Source organism: Mustela erminea, chromosome 9, assembly GCF_009829155.1.
Source record: "Mustela erminea isolate mMusErm1 chromosome 9, mMusErm1.Pri, whole genome shotgun sequence".
NCBI classification, from domain to species: Eukaryota; Metazoa; Chordata; class Mammalia; order Carnivora; family Mustelidae; genus Mustela; species Mustela erminea.
The window spans coordinates 5,014,908-5,033,745 of NC_045622.1; the positions used below are offsets into that span (position 1 = coordinate 5,014,908).

General features: G+C 39.4%; 1 protein-coding gene and 1 pseudogene across 2 annotated transcripts in view; one reads left to right on the forward strand and one right to left on the reverse strand.

Moving 5' to 3' along the window:
* Positions 1-18,838, forward strand: part of ELMOD1 (ELMO domain containing 1) — a 62,684-nt gene that overhangs the window by 3,475 nt on the left and 40,371 nt on the right. The gene's annotated exons all lie outside the window — the stretch shown is intronic.
* Positions 4,922-16,141, reverse strand: LOC116598725 (annotated as a pseudogene).

Sequence of the window (18,838 nt, forward strand, 5' to 3'; positions counted from 1 at the left end):
TCATTTTCTGATGTTGTCCAGCTATCTTTAAGGAAACAGATTCTGATGGTGTTAAGAATGGAGATTTTACAGAAATAGCACTATGTGAAAATGACCATATGCTTGTAGTACCAGAGAGTACCTACTCAGAATATTCCAAATGCAATTAATTCCAAAAATAGCACACCACTTATATTTGTGTCTTTGAAAACCCAGTGGGTGCCTTCACTATTAATCAGCACAGGACGTTTCCAGAGAAGCTGAAGATCAAACCAGTACAGTCCATGCAGAGAACTCGAAGATTCCAATCTGTCAGTCTCAAGCAAAGGACACAGAGTGCCATTCTAGATAGCACTTCTGTCAACAAATCTAGTTACCTGAGGGACCATCTTCAGAAAAGGCTCATATGTTTGAGTATCCAGATGGTTAAATTTCCATTTCATATTTTATAATAAGTCTTAAAAATCATAAAAAATTACTGTGCTAAAATGCATCATGAAGTATTTAATTCGGGTCTTTCTGATCAAAGGATTATCCTTTAAAAATAGAGCAAAAAATAAAAAGTTCTATTTCAGGTATTTGTACTGTTCCTCTTTGTAGTGTCTGCCAAACATGTCTTGCCTTATAATTCTTATAGTAGATGAGGAAAAAAGAGTGATCGAGGACATACTGAACTTACTAAAATTCCTAGGTAATTAGACCATGGGTTTTATTTTGAGCAAGATTCCCCATGGATATGGCTTATTAAAGGAAGGCTTACTGCAGTGGTCTCCAAAGACGGCTTACATGCACTACCACCCAAGAGAGATTTAACGGAAATCGTGTGCTCTGCTGGCATTCTAAGTCCTCAGTAAATACTGTGAATTGAAAGAATCTGAAGACAGTGTGTTCTTGCATCCCAGAAGCAAGCGCAATCACGCTGACCACAAGCAAGTCTTATTTTACATCAGTTTCTATGGTGTAAAAATGAAAGATAGGCACATTTAAAAAGAAAACGATGCCAGCTCCAACCCTCTATGTCTATAAAATAAATGTTAGCTTTTTACAACTGTTTTAAGGGACAAATAACTTCATTTTCAGGATAATTAGACAATTTGTATATTGTCTGTGTACCCTCTGGTGTTTTAGACACCACTGAAATAATTCACAATTTGCTCTGTTTCATTTTTTGCTTTTTTGGTACAAAGCAAGATGATTGTGGTAAATGCTTAAGAAGAGCTCATTAAACCCCTTTAAAAAATCAGTCTCAAACAAGCTAATAACTACAGAATTCAAAGGTCTTTACATAGTTTTTAAATGTAGTTTCCATTTTAATTATTGGTATTAGGACTTGGTTAATTAGAATGCTTAGTAGAAGAGCTTATTTCAGCTGCTGTAGCTCTCCCTCTATTTCTCTTGTACAACTAGATGGCAAAAAGCTGCCATGTGTTTAGAAGGTCTCATTCATGGTGAAACTAATAATTTATTTATCCCACAGCTGCTTTTTGGCTTAGCAAATATCAATGACATCATAAACTCGGCTTCCCACCCCCCCTTTTTTTTTTACATCACCAGTAGGCATTATAAATATTTTAAGTGTAAATCGATCCCTGCAATGTATTTACTATACTTTTCTTCCTTTTTAGAAGAAGAATAAGAATGTTCCAGGCTTCAGAATTTAGAAGCCAAATTTTCTGAAGATTCTACATTCCAGTAGAACACTTTAATTTTAATTAGATTTTCTTTAGTTTCTTTGGTTTCTTAAGTTAGTAAAAAACTTAAAACAATTGTTTTTATTCAAGAATAAATGAATATATGATTATATATGAATATATTAATTATATTATGATTATCATATATATGATTATATATGAATATATGATTCAAAATCATATATTCTCTTAAAATGGTAATAAGCATTTATCAAAGTTATAATTAAAATGCACATTATGGACATCATTATTTTTAAGGCCTATATTAAAATGCCTTATGTAGAATTTTGACTTTCATATTGACTCATGTACAATGCGTACGTAGCCGAACAGTAAACCCAGCATACGAAAATCAAGACTTACAAAAAGGATTGGGTGTCATAATTTTGCTTCACTGAAGAGTTCTGTGTTGTGTCAGGAATGTCTCCTACTGCTCCTTTGAATTGTAGATAACCTAGAGTATTTAAAATAGAGCGAGACCATCAGATTTTTACATCCTCACAATCATTCTGGAGCACATCTGTAAATGAGGCTCTTGAGTAATGTTTGTGGGTGAGACACAGAAATGAGGTCTAGGATGTGGTCTAATAGCTGGGTTGATCAGCTGTACCCACAGAATGTTCACAGGTGTGGAAGCCAACATAGAAGGTGGCTTGTGTTGGCCTGCTTTGACCCTGACATTTCACAGTTTTATCAACAACTCAGGCATACTTAGACTATAAGTATGTTAGGTTTGCTAATGATACAAAGCTCAAAGCACTAATGAATTTGAATGACAATCACTATTAAACTTAATATCCCTGAGCCCAGAGCAAGGGCTGAAACTAAGACTATGTTTCAAAAGAATAGATGTTGGTTTCATTTAGGTTCTAAAATCAGCTGCTCAAGGACATGGAATGGAACTCCTAGTTTAACAGTTTGGGTTGTAAAAAAGTTTTAGGTCACTTGAGTATTAAGCAACAAGACAAAAGAAATTAATGGTATCTTTGGTGAGATTCCTAGATGAATAGAGTCCATATCAGAAACAAACACCACAATACACTATACTCAAAACGATGTACTGCGGACCACCTGTCAGGGATATAACAAGGGGGACTGCCTTTGTTGGGTTGGACGCTGGCTCACATGACCTTAAAAGCACCTCCTAAATCTGATTATGCAGTTTAAATTGAGCTTCCACACACCTATACGTAGTGAGTCTGCCAATGTCTCATTTAGCCTAATTCGGTAATATTTATGTAATGTGTAACCACTACATATCATTTTGTGGACTTATAGTGAGTATCTATCCTTATCCTTTTTTCTTAATGATTATTCCCTAGATAATTAATCAGTCATCACTTAAAGGAAGTGCATGTATTCTGTGACCACACTGGGTTAAATTTAAAAGGCCATTTCCAAGTATTCTTTCATTATCTAAGATCATAAGTAAAATTCCTAATGCAAAATGATATGTATTTTGAATAGCCATAAAATAGGCATGGATCCAGGTTTTAATATAAAATTGCACAGTGTACCTAATCAACTTAGACAAAGATGGAAGGCAAACATGCTCACTCTGTGTACTTGGTGTGTACTCCTCTGCATTGTGTTTTGGCTTTTGAAAGTATTTCTTTAGAGTCTAGTGGACACTTGTTTCTTTTGAACACTGTCATCTGAACCCCTTTCCCATGCTGCAGGCTCTCCCATGTTCTGAGGCAGAGCCCACTCCCCACCATAGGAGCTACAATGCTAGCTACATAATGTTTGCATCCAGGGCCTGTGACCCAGACTGTGCCCCAGTGGCAGGTGCTCCAGACAACAACATCCCTTGCCCCGTGCTGGGAGAGCAGCAGGGCCTGCTCTGGAGTCTGGACCTGGTGGCAGCAGAAGAGGTGTCTTTACTGGACCAGCTGGACCATGCCATCATTTTAAGGGTTATTTTTGGCTACATAACCTCTAAACCTAGTTCTCTGGCCCTCGCAGAGAGTCTGTGGGTTACCTTCAGAACAAATTCCTTTTTGGCTAAAATAGGCAGAGCTAGTTTCTGGTCCTTGTGATAAGAAATCCTGACTGTTAGAGGGTACACGTCTGTGCTCATGCTGGCATATTAGTCACTAGGGCCTACTGAACATGATGCACTCTGAAAAGCACAAAAGGAAATGTTTATTCATTTTCTGAGTATTTCTGGAATAAGGCACCTTGAAGAGGCACACGAAGCTGGTGTTTTCAAATTAGTGCTATGGGGACAAGTAGGAGGAGGTTGTCAAACAAGATGGAGACAGATATCATTTTGTGGGTTTACTGATTCTGAAGACTAATTTAGCATGGGGATTAAGGATCGGAATAAGAAAGAATGCTCTTTGGGAAAATACTATATTTCATCAATTCCAAGACGCCTTTTTTTTTTTTCATCGTAACGTTCATGAAATTAGGAAACATTGCTAGAGTGTGTCATATTTTAATTGCCACTTTTTTCTCCTAAACCCATCTACCATATTTCACCAAATATAAGACATCACTGATATAAACCATTAAATATTTTAACCACTAAGAAACAAACTCCATAAATATTTTAAATTTTTTTTTTTTTTTGAGAGAGAGAGAGAATGTGGAGGGAGAAGGGGCAGCGCGAGAGGGAGAGAATCTCAAGCAGGCGCCATGCTTAGGGCAGAGCCCAATGTGGGGCTCCATCTCATGACCCCGAGATCATGACCTGAGCCGAAATCAAGAGTCAGATGCTTAAGCAACTGAGCCACCCAGTATCAGTAAATATTTTAATGGCGACACCTAACACCATACGGAGGCTCTAGAAGATTTAAAGTTCCTAAGAGAACCAAGTCAGTCATGGAAGTAGTGTGGGTTAGATACCAAATTCCTGTTCATTTCTGCTGTAGTCTCCCAAAGCTGTTAAAGAGCAATAAATTTACCTCTAACTTCTGTTCTGAACAAAGTCAGGTGCTAAACATCATTGCTTGGCTGTAAAACATGCCTCTATGGTTACAGTGATTCTCAATTTTGTTAAAGTCTTCTTTTTTTGTAAGTTTTTTTTAATTTAAAGGATTTTATTTTATTTTATTTTATTTATTTGACAGAGAGAGAGAGATCACAAGTAGGCAGAGAGGCAGGCAGAGAGAACGGGGAAAGCAGGCTCCCCACCGAGCAGAGAGCCTGATGTGAGGCTCAATCCCAGGATCCCTGAGATCCTGACCTGAGCCGAAGGCAGAGGCTTCACCCACTGAGCCACCCAGGCGCCCTATCTTTGGAGTTTTTTAAAAAGAAAACCAAATTAGGTTCACTTCCATGTCCACGGATTTCTTTTGAAGAAATTAATATGATGCTGGTAGTATATTACAGCTTTGGAGTAGTACTGATCTTTATTTTCCATTCTATAGGTTTCTCATGAATGTGTTTTCCAGATGAGAATTATTACAAATATACTGCTATTCTTGCCATTTCCAAAGCAGTCTTCAGAAAATTCATATCTATCCTCTTATTATTTTCATTCCCAAAAGGAGGATTCATAGTTACTATAGCAAATGACTTGGGCATTCTATTAGATAATGGGCACAGCCACACTGAACCATGTCAGCATGTGTTGACCCAAACTCTATGACCGTCCTGTTGATGATTTCCAGTGGCTCTTCATCTATGTCCCCTCTAGCCCTCAACCTTCAGCTTATGGCCTAGTCGGATACTGTTCTAGAAGTAAGGTGGGCTTTTTGAATCCACCCACTTGTTGCAGGCAGTGCTCTGGTTCCTTAAGCCTTGGTTTATCTTTCACTTTTTCTCTCTTTTCTGTCTTTCTGTAAGGGTTCACAGAGTTTAGGACTCTGGACCTCCAGAGGCTGGAAGCACCATCCTCTGTGTGTCATCTTTAAAGTGTTTGTTGTTATCAGAGTAATACCTGTCACTTAAAACGGTACATAATTATCTGTCAAGTAAAGTATCAGTTCATTTTTTTCATGAAGATATCCTTTGTTAAGCCCCTGCTCACTAACATCCTGATAATTTAACCTTTCTCAAATATGGGATCTTCTGATTCCTGGGTCCAAGGTCTTCTCATTCTCTACCTTCATTTTGGTGGAATGCTTCCTTTGGAAACTCCTAAAAAGACATGCTTGGAAGGTACATGAAAGGCTTGTCTGTCCAAAATGGTATTCATGCTCACCTCATACTTAATATTAATATTTTGGCTGGGTATAAAACTCTAAATGGGAAAGAATTCTTTTTTTAGGATTTTATTTATTTATTTGACAGACAGAGATCACAAGTAGGCAGAGAGGCAGGCAGAGAGAGAGGAAGAAGCAGGCTCCCCGCTGAGCAGAGAGCCCAACGCAGGGCTCGATCCCAGGACCCCGGGATCATGAACTGAGCTGAAGGCAGAGGCCCTAACCCACTGAGCCATCCAGGCGCCCCTAAATGGGAAAGAATTTTTTCTCATAATTTTTATTCTTCCGTGCTCCTACTGAAAAACTGGATGCTCTGATTCTTAGTCCTTTGTATATGAACTGTTTTTATTCCCCCACCAGAAACATTTATGTTGTGAAATTTCATCAGGATGTGCTTTGGTGAGGGTTTTTGTTGTTTAAGGAGCTGGGTATCCTGTGGGCCCTTTTGTCAGAGAGAGTGAGCACAGGCAGAGGCAGAAGGAGAAGCAGGCCTCCTGCTGAGCAAGGAGCGCGATGTGGGACTCGATCCCAGGACTCTGGGATCATGACCCGAGTGGAAGGCAGCCTCTTAACCAACTGAGCCACCCAGGTGTCCCCTCCTGTGGGCCCTTTTGATCTGGAGGCTTGGGTTCCTCAGTTCTTGGAATTTCTTGTTTTATTTCTTCAATAATTTTTTCACATACTTTTTCACTTTTCTTTTTTTCGGGAATATCTGTTGTTTGAATGCTGAATCTTTTCCTCCCATTTTTCATCTTTTTCTCAATTTCTTCTCAGCAGGTTTCCTCAAATCTGGGTCATTTTTTCAACTTCCATTTCTATCATTAAAAAAATTTTTCTAAGAATATTTTCTTATACTATGTATTTTTATTGTTTCTTACAAATCTCTTTCATGAGCATAATATTTTTTATAATGTCTATGAAAACTAATTATGATGTATTATTTTCTTCTCTTTGCATTGCTTCTGATTCTTCCACATTCCCCCTTTCCTCAACTTTGAGTGTCTGTAATTCAGTCAAGTTAGAAACATTTCTCAATTCTCTGATAATCCCTGGCTGTCTATTCATATTTAAGACTGAGGCACTAAAACACTGACTGGAAGCTTTGTGTGCATCAGTGGAGCTCATGACCAGTAAGGGGCTGGTGCTTCACTGGGGGAAATCCACATTCATGTCAGGTAATTTCCTAAGGGATAAATCCCCCACTGGCCTGAGGAGCACATTATGGCTGCCTCTGTTCTGGGAGCTGAGTAGAAGCAGCAGCCTGGACAAATCTCACATTTACCATGTAGACTTCCACTTAAGCTTCTTATATGCAGTATAAACAAAAGTTTGCAAAAGTTCAGAGCCTCTCTAGATTAACTTCTGCAAGAGTAATCTCACCTCTTCTGAAAGGACAGAGAGCGGTTATATTTGCTTCCAAAGAATGGGGAAAGAGATCTAACTATTCCTTATGGGAAATGTCAACCAAACCTCCTGTGTTGACTTTATCCTACACTACCCTTTTGGAGGAATGGGGCATTGCTAAGTCCTGAATATAACCAAGATTCTGTAATCTAAATTGTATTGCCTTTGGGTCACTTCCCTCACTGCAGGCTTCATCAGTTAGGCTAAGTAAATTACCACATGTCTATCCTTTTCAAACTCTAGAAATCTGCTGATATCTCATGTATTCCCCTGCTGCCCTCAGCCTTATGGATTTATGCCTTTTTTTATTTCTTTACTCTGTCAGTGGGATTTCATGCATTTTATTTGCCATGTTTAAATGGAAGTGACATGACACAAGTTTTAAAGGCACATTTAAAAGGAATTAAAAGTGTAAAATACTATTAAATACACCAGCAATAACTATAGTGAGAGAATCACTACATAGTAAGGATCTCATATTGCTTATGTAGACCCACACAATTGCCATGCTTGTTTTGCTTACTTACCTCCTAACCCACAGTAACAATTAATACTCTCTTAACCTACTCATACAATCTTCTTAGCAAAATAGTCTACATAATACATACTATTGTAAATAATATGTTCTCCCCCTTAAAAAGAGAGAGAGAGAATTTCACATAATCACTGATCAGAATCTTGTCACACATCCTTGAAGAGTCCCTAATACTGACAGACTAGTTAGGAAGCCTTGCCTAAGAGGATAGTCTGGTTTAGTCTGACATGGCTGAAATGTATTTTCATTTGAAGCAGCTCAGAACTTCTGTACTGACTTCAGAAAGGCCCTAGACTCCATGTGTGAGATCTACTAGATTTCCCACTCCTGGAGGGCAAAGTCTGTATCCTGTTTGTTTTGTGTCTCTACTGCCTTGAAAGAACTGAGCATAATAAGTGAACATGTTTAATGACTAGAAATAAGAGCTGAGGTCTTTTCCTACCAGCTAGTTGTCTGGCCTTGGACAAGTCATTTGTTGGATCTGATTGAGACCCCAAAAGAGAAGGTCACTTAGAAGAGGTGAAGGGGAAGAAAAGGGTCAAGAGTGGAACATTAGGGAACACTTAGGTTTAAAAGGAAGGAAGAAGAAGAATGTGAAAGAGATGGAACCAGGAGAACAGGGATCACAGAGACCAAAAACAGGCCCTTCAAGAAGCAGCACCACATGAAATCATATCAGCTACAGTAAGGACAGGAAAATGGAGCTTGGACTAGAAAATTCTCTATCTTCAACCAAGCATTTCCATACTCATTCATTCTTTGTGTAGATAAGGCATGTTCATCACTCCTGAGATGTTTATGATGAGAGCATAAGATGACAGCATAAGAAAGTTGTGCTGAACCTGATGTATGTGTGAGAACATTTATGTGTGATTTGTGTATGCTGTGCGTATACTGGAGGGACTATGTTCGGGAAGGGAACCAGAACCCAGAGACTATGCAGTTAAGGGGTTGGGAGGATCTCCAGTGAGTTAAGGACATGTGTTGCTCATATGTAACCAACCTATAACATATCATGGAAGTACTCAGCCTGGTGTAACCTGAATAGAAATGTTTGAGTTGGGGAATAAGAATCCCCTAGTATGATTTTCTGCAGGCCCTTAGTCCTCTTTATCATTAACCAATGGATTCTTCTGCAGAAACACCATAGCCTGGAATTTGGAAATAAGTGGTAGGCTTCAATGTCTTACTCTATTTCACCGATAATAAGATTTGTTCCCCCACCACTGAAATTAGGTTGTATCACAGTTTAATTAGCAGCATTTTATTCTCCCTTAAGGACACATGACACATGATGCATTCTACCCTTGATGGCCTTAAGGAAATACCACTGGAGAGAATAAAATAATATTCACTCAGCAAACACTTATCAAGTCATGTGTATCAAGTCATAGCTCTAAAGTGAGTTTAAAACTTTTTTTAAATTTGTTTCACAGTATGAATTTTTGCAGAAGCCTAACCTAAAAGATCTACTTGTCCTCAGTGAATGCTATTATCTCATCTGTGTGATGCAGGTCAGCAACTGCCATATAGAGGCAGGGTACCGTTTGCCACCAGGCCCCTGGAAATGCTCCAATTCACTTCCCTGTCCAACGTTTATAGCAGATGCCTTCACTATATTTTCATTATATGCAAGAGAAAATTTTACAAAAAGCATCAATTTGGATTGGCAAAATCATATCCATTTAATTTTTATGTAGACATAAATGTATCATTCTTTTATTATGGTTTTATTTAGGAATTTAACTTCTAAAACTCAAATATATAATTGAGAATGAATAAAATCTACATTGAGTATTTTTGTGTTAAAATGGATTAATACCTCGATTTTGAAATTTCCTTACTCTTTTAAAGATGAAAGACAAATCTGATCAATTCTGCTTTTCTCACCTTTTACTCCCTCCACGAGAACAGTACAGACATGTAGGCAACCACAGTGAAAGCCAGAAAATCACTGTACCTTTAAAGCAGATCATAAATACATTTGCAGGCAGCCCTGAATTTTGTGGCTGGCATGGGCCTCTCTTGCTATAAATCACAAAAATAAACCCTGGAAGAGTGTTTGATTCCCGAAGAAAGAGGGAAAAAAACCTTCCTAGTTGTCATTTTAGTGAGTGTCAGCAGAGCATTTTTCAAGCTAATCGCCAGAGGAGGAAAGTTCTGGAATGTGGCCTCAGGGAGAATGTTATACATGAAGATTGTATCTCCAACGAGGCGTGCTGGCCAGCATGTGTGAAATGTAAATGCATAATCTGAAAGAGTTTTCATTTCTCCAGGATGGTGAATTTTCACGTTGCCTGCTCTCTCCCTCATCTGCATACCTGTAATAAAGTCAAAAGTGGCATCGTATACAGATTTCAAATGCTCAAAAATAGCCTTAGAAATGTTTCTTTCCCTTCTCTTTCCTTCCCTAGCCTGCCCTCCCCTCCTTTCTTATCTCACATGGTGAGTGACTGTGCTATATCCTTTGAAGACTGAGTCCCTCATCCATCTGGGGTTCCCTGACACAGTGCTTCTCAGGACATGAGAAACTAGGAAGCATGATGCAAGCTTAGCCATTCCCTAAACTTGCTAATTGGGACCTATTTGTTCACCTGATTTGAGTCTGATGCTTGGCCCACCGGATTTAAAAAGAATGACCTCTGCCTTCTTGTGTTGTTTGTGGGTGGGCTCAGCCAGAGCCCAGCCCCTCACATGGCAGGTGGCTTACCGGCCACTCCTCAGCCACCGCCATCTGTCCTCTTGCTGGTGTTCCCACAGACACGTGCTCATTTGGGAGCAATTCTCAAGTAATGACGTCCTAAAATGACCTTAGTGTCAAACATCTGTAAGGTTTGGCCTTTATCAGAATAGCTACCTTCTCTCTGTTTTACCTACCCCTCCCCCCAGACATAGAGCTGTCGCTGAAGAAAGGGTGGAAAAACACGAGCAAGAATCCCAAGTCTCAGGGCCCCTGGGTGGCTCAGTGGTTTAAGCCTCTGCCTCCAGCTCAGGTCATGATCTCAGTCCTGGGATCGAGGCCCACATCGGGCTCTCTGCTCAGCGGGGAGCCTGCTTCCCCCCTCTCTCTCTCTGCCTGCCTCTGTGCCTACTTGTGATCTCTATCAAAAAAATTTTAAAAATCTAAAAAAAAAAAAAAAAATCCCAAATCTCTCCTTGACTGATCGAGGGAGGGATGTCATCACTGTGACTTCACTGGATGCTCACGTCCTCACTAGGAACACAGACTCTTCCAGAGGGAAAATGCCTCATTTGCCCCATAGGTGAAGGTAATTTACTTGGGTTTATTATTGTCTCAAATACTTTTAGGAAATGTTTAAAGTGACATTGTAAATAAAGACAGAGTATAAATGCAATTGAACCAAATCAGCCATAGGCTTTCTTTTGATACCAAAAGCAGCTTTTGACTGAATGTGTTTTTAAGGGAGAAAGCTATATAAGTTATTATTTCTGGACCTTATGGTTCAACTTGTCATTGTTTTCTTCTTTCTTTTTTTTTTTTTTTTTTCAAGATTTTATTTACTTTATTTACTGGGGCACCTGGGTGGCTCAGTGGGTTAAAGATTTTATTTATTTATTTGACAGAGAGAGAGAGAGAGAGAGATCACAAGTGGGCAGAGAGGCAGCCAGAGAGAGAGGGGGAAAGAGCCTGCTTCCCCCCCGGGCTCGATCCCAGGACCCTGAGATCATGACCTGAGCCAAAGGCAGAAGCTTAACCCACTGAGCCACCCAGGCACCTGTTTTTTTCTTTCAAGTGAAATGAGAAGGAAGGCTCAAACTGAGGAAATTAAGTCACGGCAAATAATTTCACTACTGCTGACCTCAACTTTATTGTATGCAGAGTGAAGTTGTTGGTGTGCACCCCCCAACTGCTAAGCGGACTTTTTCTCACTACTGCTAATAACTGTTGTCCAAACTTTGTCTTTTGAATTCAGGAGGGGGAATGGAATGTGTTTTTATCTCCAGACTATAATTACACATTTTGACACTAACCTGTTTGATTTTTTTCTCCTTACTTGTGCTGTAGCGTGAAAAGAAAACAACAGAAGCAGTTAGGGAAATCTAAAGGAGAATGGAACTTATTTTTGCTTTTCAGTGTTTTCAAGAAAACTCATTCAAGTTAATATATATCTTCTAGGTAGATGTGGAATATCTTACCAGCCATTAGGTATATTTTATGTATAGTAAAAAAAAAAAAAAAGTAAGTATTTTCATTTGCAAAAAAAGAAGGTGTAAATTATTATGAAAACTAGAACACACAGAGGTGGACTGAAAGCAAACCCAGAGAAGACCCTGCTACACTGATCAATGACTCAAAAAATAATTTGGGGAGAATGAAATCACCACACAAACAGCACTGTGTACCTGGAGCTTGGATTTCATTGGATTTTCCCCCAAGGGAAAATTTACACTGAGGGGAAGGGAACTTTTACTATTAGTTATTTCAGAATTATACTACCAAGGACTCATATGTCCTTGGAACTGTGGCCTCAAGAGAGGATATAAAACCCACCCGCTGGGGCTCTGTTGTGTAACTTCCCATAAAACGTTCTCTTTGGGAAACTCAGATCTGCAGTGTGTTTGCTTCAGGAAAGGAAAAAGGTTAATTTTTAGTGGAATGGTAACCCTTATTATGTAAGAGTCCCCTAGTTAGCTCCCAGAGGAACCCTTAGTTTTCAAGTGCAGATGTACATCCAGGCTTTGATTATCCCCAGCTCTGCAGTTTGGGTTTGATCGGAGTACACTATTCATTTCTTTTACTCTTACGTCACTCCAGAATTTTACTTCAGTGGCTTCCAGAGGCAGCACAGGGAAGTAATTAATAGCAATGCCTCAGGAGCCAGGCTGCAAGGCTTTGAATCCCAGCTCTGCCAGTAGCAGCTGTGTGACTGTGGAAGGCTGCTTAACCTCTCTGTGTCTCAATTTCCCCAACTGTAAAATGGAGATAATAATTATTATTCACTTCATAGGATGACTGTTAAGTTACTATAAACAAAGCTCATAGACTATTGCCTGGCATATGAGAAAGCACTTCATAAATATTAGGTATTATTCACAAAACTTTAGGCTGAGGCTAAATACGTAAATTAAATTTTACTTTTTAAATGTGTTCCATAGGACTTTTTAAAAAAAAAAAACTAGGATAATCTCAAATTAGGCAAGCTATGAGAGCAGAACACTGTTCGCTTTGTAGATTGTCTTTTAATTGCATATAAACATTTTGCGTCCACAAGCATTTTGGTTGTTATAGAGGATTTAGTCAGAATTTGAAAAGCTACATACAACATCGATTTTTTAGTCTCACTGGGGATTATGATTTTATGGAAAGGACTTTCTTCCCCTCTAGTTGACTGTCTAATTCATTCCCTGGGATGCTCAATAGATAGATTGGTTTCTAAGAGGTAGGGTTACCCTGGGAGACTCTACAAAGAGCCTTAGGGGGCTTCTCACTCAAAGGAGGCAGGGCAGGTTCCCTGATACCAGGTGAGAGGATGAGTTCTCAAACGAAGACACACGCCTGCTTCCCCTTTCCTCCCAGCTGGAAAAAAAAAGTACAAAGGGGACATAACCCCACACACAGCACTGAAGTGTCAACTGATCTCAGAGGTGTCTGATGCATCAAACACAGTCATTTGATCCTTCCCTTTGGAACAGGTCTGGGTAGCAGACTCATACACGTGGAGAGGAATCACTGCAGATAAACTAGCAGGATCAGGAAACCCACGTTATGATCATATTTTTTATTTTGGTTTAAAAAAATCTGCAGGGTTTTCTTTTTCTTCCAGTGGGGAGATTTTTCATTTGTTTTATTGGTGCTACTATGGAAGAGTGCTATTAAAGAATGGCATTGCTCTAAAAGAGTGCAGAGTTCGTTCCAACAAATCCCTTCTGAGCCCCCAATGTGCCTGGCATTGTATCGGGCCCTGGGACTTCCCCAGTGCCCTAAAGGAGCATGGAGTCCAGAAGGGAAAGAAACAGGAAGCACATCACTTCAGAACAAAAGGAGAGATTTAAAATGGGGAATTTGATGTCCACCTGGTTAAAAGCCCCTCTAGAGAGGAAGTTTGAGGGAAGAGAAGACCCAAGAGCAGTTCCCACATTGTCCCTGCATGCAGCGAAGCAGGTGGCATTAGAGTTCATGTCTGACCAGAAAAGGGTGAACTTTATATAAATAATACCTGAATAAATCTGAATTAAACAAATAGTTAATATCAGTGTTTTTCAAGTAGTGAGACAGATACAAACAAGGCCAGGTGACTTAGCTGAGTTAAGGTCAACAGGCTAGTGTGTAAAATACTTGAAAATCTATCCGGCCTACCATTTTGTTAAAATGCTGTGCAGACCAGAAGCAGCTGCAAATTCTCCCTGAACTCTGGCCCTGCCCAGCACTTGAAAAATGTTGCTTTGGCCACAAAGGGATAGATTAACTCAGCGCCACTTAGGGGGAAGGCGACTTTTTTTTTTTTTTTTTTTAAATCACGGTTGCTCGGAGTGTCATATTTTGCACACTATTTGTTCATGTTCCTACCTTAACTAGATTGTCTAGTTAACAGCAACTAAGACATTGACAAATTTGTGCCTCCTTTAAAACAAAGCCAGATTTTAAAAACTTAGTAAGCAGTAATTTTTTTTTAAGGAAACATTTAAAGAAGCTACTGAATGAATATCCACTAAGAACTGAGTTAAACAGCATTCATACAGGCTTTCCACCCAAAGCCATTTTTGGTGTCTCCTCTTTGGGGGACAGATAATTAGAACTAATTGCTGTCTTTGTTTCCTGTTTGGGGGACAGATAATTGGAACTAATTGTTATTTTCCATTCTTTCACTTTTCCCATCCAACCAGTAAGTCCAGATGATGCTACCTTCTGAACATGTTCCACTTCTGTTCACTTCTCTCCACCACCACTGTCAGTGTCCCGGTTTAGGTCACAACTTATCAGCATTTATCGAAATAGTCTCTTCAGTGATTCTTCCCTTGACAAAATGACCTTGTATTTTAGAAGAGTCTTTAGTAAGAAGGATAAAATACTGATACTAACAACTAGTACCAACTCATTTAGTGCATATTGTACACCTGTCACTATGCTAAGCACCTTACAAGCTTTGGTTCATTCAATCCTTAGTACAACCCTACAAGGTAGTTATAATTTCTCTCTCCATCCACCAGGGAGAAAACTAAATCCTAGAGAGGTTAAACAACTTGTCTAAAGCCAGTTGGCAAGTGGTAGATCCCAGATATGAACTCTTTGTCTCTAAAACTTATGCTCTTAACTACCATGCACACTCTGCCATATTTGCTGAAATTCCCCTTAAATAGTAAAACTCCCTTGCAGTATTAAACTATGTTATACCACCCAGCATAATGCTAGCATATAAGAATTCAAAAAGGTTCTGTTTTGTTTTGTTTGAATGGATAGATTCAGGAATACTCATGTAGATAACAGGAAGCTGAAGTATTCCTTCACTTATCCCACATCATTATGAAATTTTTTTTAGATAAACCAGTTTTCTAGATAACAAATTAAACCATTTAAGAATATAATTATTTTTATCTTGATAAAACATTTCTGAAATGTATTTCATTCTTTATTGCCTTAGTAGTAAAGTTCTACTTTATTAACCTAATGACAAAGAAAAATTGTTATGAGCAAGAAATATTGTATACACTATTTATTTAGTATTTCCTTCTGGATTGCGGTTTTAATTACCATCTATATGCTGAGGAAGTCCAGATCTTTGTCTCCACCCAGAATTTCTCTCCTGACTTTCAGATCCATGGATATCCACACCACCACTTGACCCTGCAAGTTCAGAATACCTCAAACACCTCCAAATACACCTAGACCCTTAGATCTGTATCTCCAGAATTCCATATCTTAATGGAAGATTCTACTATCTAGCCATAGGGACAGGCATAATGTCTGATGACTCCTTTTCCTTCAATGTTCCCTAACCAGCAAATTAACAAAAATTTTACATTCTAAATGTCTCTCAAATACACCACACTTCTGTGTCCGTTGCCTTCTTTGGCCACTAAGTATCTCCACCTGGATTGTTGTAACAACACTCTAAATGGTGCCCTTACCTACAATTCTAACACAATCTCACTCATTATCCACACTACAATCAGAATAGATTTTTTAAAACTAGAAGTCTGGTCATGTCACATCTCAGTCTGAAAACTTTCAGTAGTTTCCCAGGCTCATGGGATCGAGGCTCAAAAGTTTTTAATACTGCTTACGAAGCCTTCTGAGACTTTCTTGCCTTTCCATATGTTGCCATCCCTTTTTACCGGTCCCACTCACCGAACACAGCTACGTCATAGAGAACATTTCCCCTCTGCACGCTGTGTATTCTCCTGCTTCTAGGACCTTGCATGCGCTGTCTGCCCCGACCCTACATGGGAGGCACGCAGCTCCCATGCTCATGAGCACAGCAGCTCTTCCCACTTGTAATACTGTGGTTAAACACAGATTTGTTTCTCTCATCTTCTCTTTTCTCTCCCTCAAGGAGATGGATGGAACCCATGCCCACTGTATCCTGTTCACCCTATATCCCTAGTACCTAACTCTTGTGTCTAGAGCAGAGTAGGTACTAACATTTCTTTTAAATTTTAGTATAGTTTTAGATTTAGAGAAAAGTTACAACACAAAGAGTTCCCTTGCACTGGCACCCAGTTTTCCCTACTGTCAACATCTTCATTAATGTGATACATTTGTCACAATAGAGCAACGTTAATACCTAATTATTAACTAAAGCCATGCTATTCAGATTTCCGTAGTTTATTTTTTTTACATTTACTTATTTTTTAGTAATCTCTACACCCAGTGTGGGCTTTGAACTCACCATCTCCAAGATCACGTGTCACATGCTTCTCCAAATTAGCCAGCCAAGTACTCCCAGATTTCCTTAGTTTTTAACCAAAATGTCCTTTTTCTGTTTCAGTATCCCATCCAGGAACCACATTCCATTTAGTACCCATTTCTCCCTAGGTACCTCTTGGCCCTGAACAGTTTCTGAGACTTCCCTTCTTTTCGGTGATCTCAAGAATTATGAGGGATACTGACTGGGTATTTTGCGGAATATCCCTCAGTAAGAACTTATCTGATGTTTTCCTCATGATTAGACCAGGTTATGAGTTTGGAGGAGGAAGACCACAGAGGTAAAGTGCCATTTCTATCACCTCATATCAAGGGTACAGAGCATCAGTATGACTTACCGCTGTGATGTTAACCTTGATCAGCTAGCTGAGGTAGTATCTGCTAGGTTTCTTTAGTACAGGGTTACTCATTTCCCCCCTTTCCATTTTGTAGTCAGGAGGTCATTACACTATGTCCAGCCTACATTCAAGGGGTTAGGAGTTAGGCTTCTCCTCCTTGAGGCCAGAGTGTCCACATAAATTATTTGGAATTCATTTGTATTAGAGACGTATATATTCCTTATTTATTTCAGTATGCAATCGTAGATATTTATTTTCTACTTTGGGCAATAATCCAATACTACTTTATTTTTTTGTACTTAAATAGTTCCAGCTTTGTCCATCAAGAACTTTTTCAGTTGTCTCCTGGGTTTATTTGACACATCGCTGATTGTCTTTCAAGCACTCCCTCTTTCTGGCACAAGACACTTCAGGCCCACCTTGTGTATTCCCAAGCCTAGACCTAGAATCAGCCATTTCTTCAAGGAGTCCAGTTCCCTTCATTGTAAACTATTTCAAAACCACAGTCTGGGCTCTGGGTAGGTACCAACACTTTTTTAATACAAAACATGATTCATTTTTAAAAGCCACAAAAGCACAAAGACTAATATATCTTCCCACCACCCAAAATAAGCAGATGTTTTTTCCCTTTGTTTTGCTTCAGATATATGTAAAAAGTAAAAACATGAAGTCGAAGGCCAATTTTCCCCAAAGGCCTTTTCCCCAGTCCTGACCCCTTCCTTGCCTCCCAGAAGCAACCACAATCTTGAGGTATAGATACTCTTTTTCAAGCATTCGTGGAACAGTTACAGAAGCATATTTATTAAAGGAAAAACCTGGCCTTTATGTGGGCTGAGCTGCCCCCCTGGTGGGCTGTGCTGGTTGGTAGTGGTGTCTGTACCCGGAGCCATGTGTCTGCACCCTCAGCTCCTCTCATCACTCCTACATACTGGGGTTCCATCTCTCAGTCACCTCCAGTCACTCTCTTTTCTCTAGTTTGTAGCTTTCCATCTTGTCCCAACCTGCTGCTTTGTAGGCAGCTTCTGGCAACCTCCGTGTCAGGAGGAAGAAGACCAATAGCCCATAGACTTTGCAAAAGCCAACTATAAACTGGAAAGTGCTAGGCAAATAGAAAATGTTACTGTTTTGTTCAAAGTGCCAAAAGGGGAGGGGGTTGGGGACATAACATTCATACATTTGGAGTACTTGGCTCTTTCACATCTAATTTTTTTTTAAGATTTTATTTATTTATTTGTCAGAGAGAGAGAGAGAGGGGAAGCGAGCACAGGCAGACAGAGTGGCAGAGGGAGAAACAGGGTCCCAACAGAACAAGGAGCCCGATGTGGGACTCGATCCCAGGACGCTGGGATCTTGACCTGAGCCGAAGGCAGCTGCTCAATGAACTGAGCCACCCAGGCGTCCCTCACATCTAATTTTTAGCTTAAAGACATTACCAGTTGCTTTTAGTTATTTTTGAGTTGTACTTCTGAAAAGTTGAGGCTGCCAGATTTAAGACCACCAGATATCTAGAAATTAGGATAGTTAATTTCATGATTCTTCATTACTATTTTTCTTAAAAATACTATTCTTCAAAATATAGGAATAATAAGCAAAACAGAGAAAACCCTTACTACTAAAGAGATTGCTTATGAAATGAATTCTTTCTCCAGCAAGGGACTGACAATGAGAGACTAATTATGCAATGATAAAGTGAAAGCCTTTGGCTGTAATCTCCATCCACTGGACTGCAGTGCTATGTGAGCAGTCCAGCTGATCATGTTCTGGGTGCAGAGCATGTTATCTGCTTACTAAGGTAAGCAGTCATCTTGGGTTTGGGATGCCTAGCCCTATTAATAGTAAATATATTAAATTTCTTT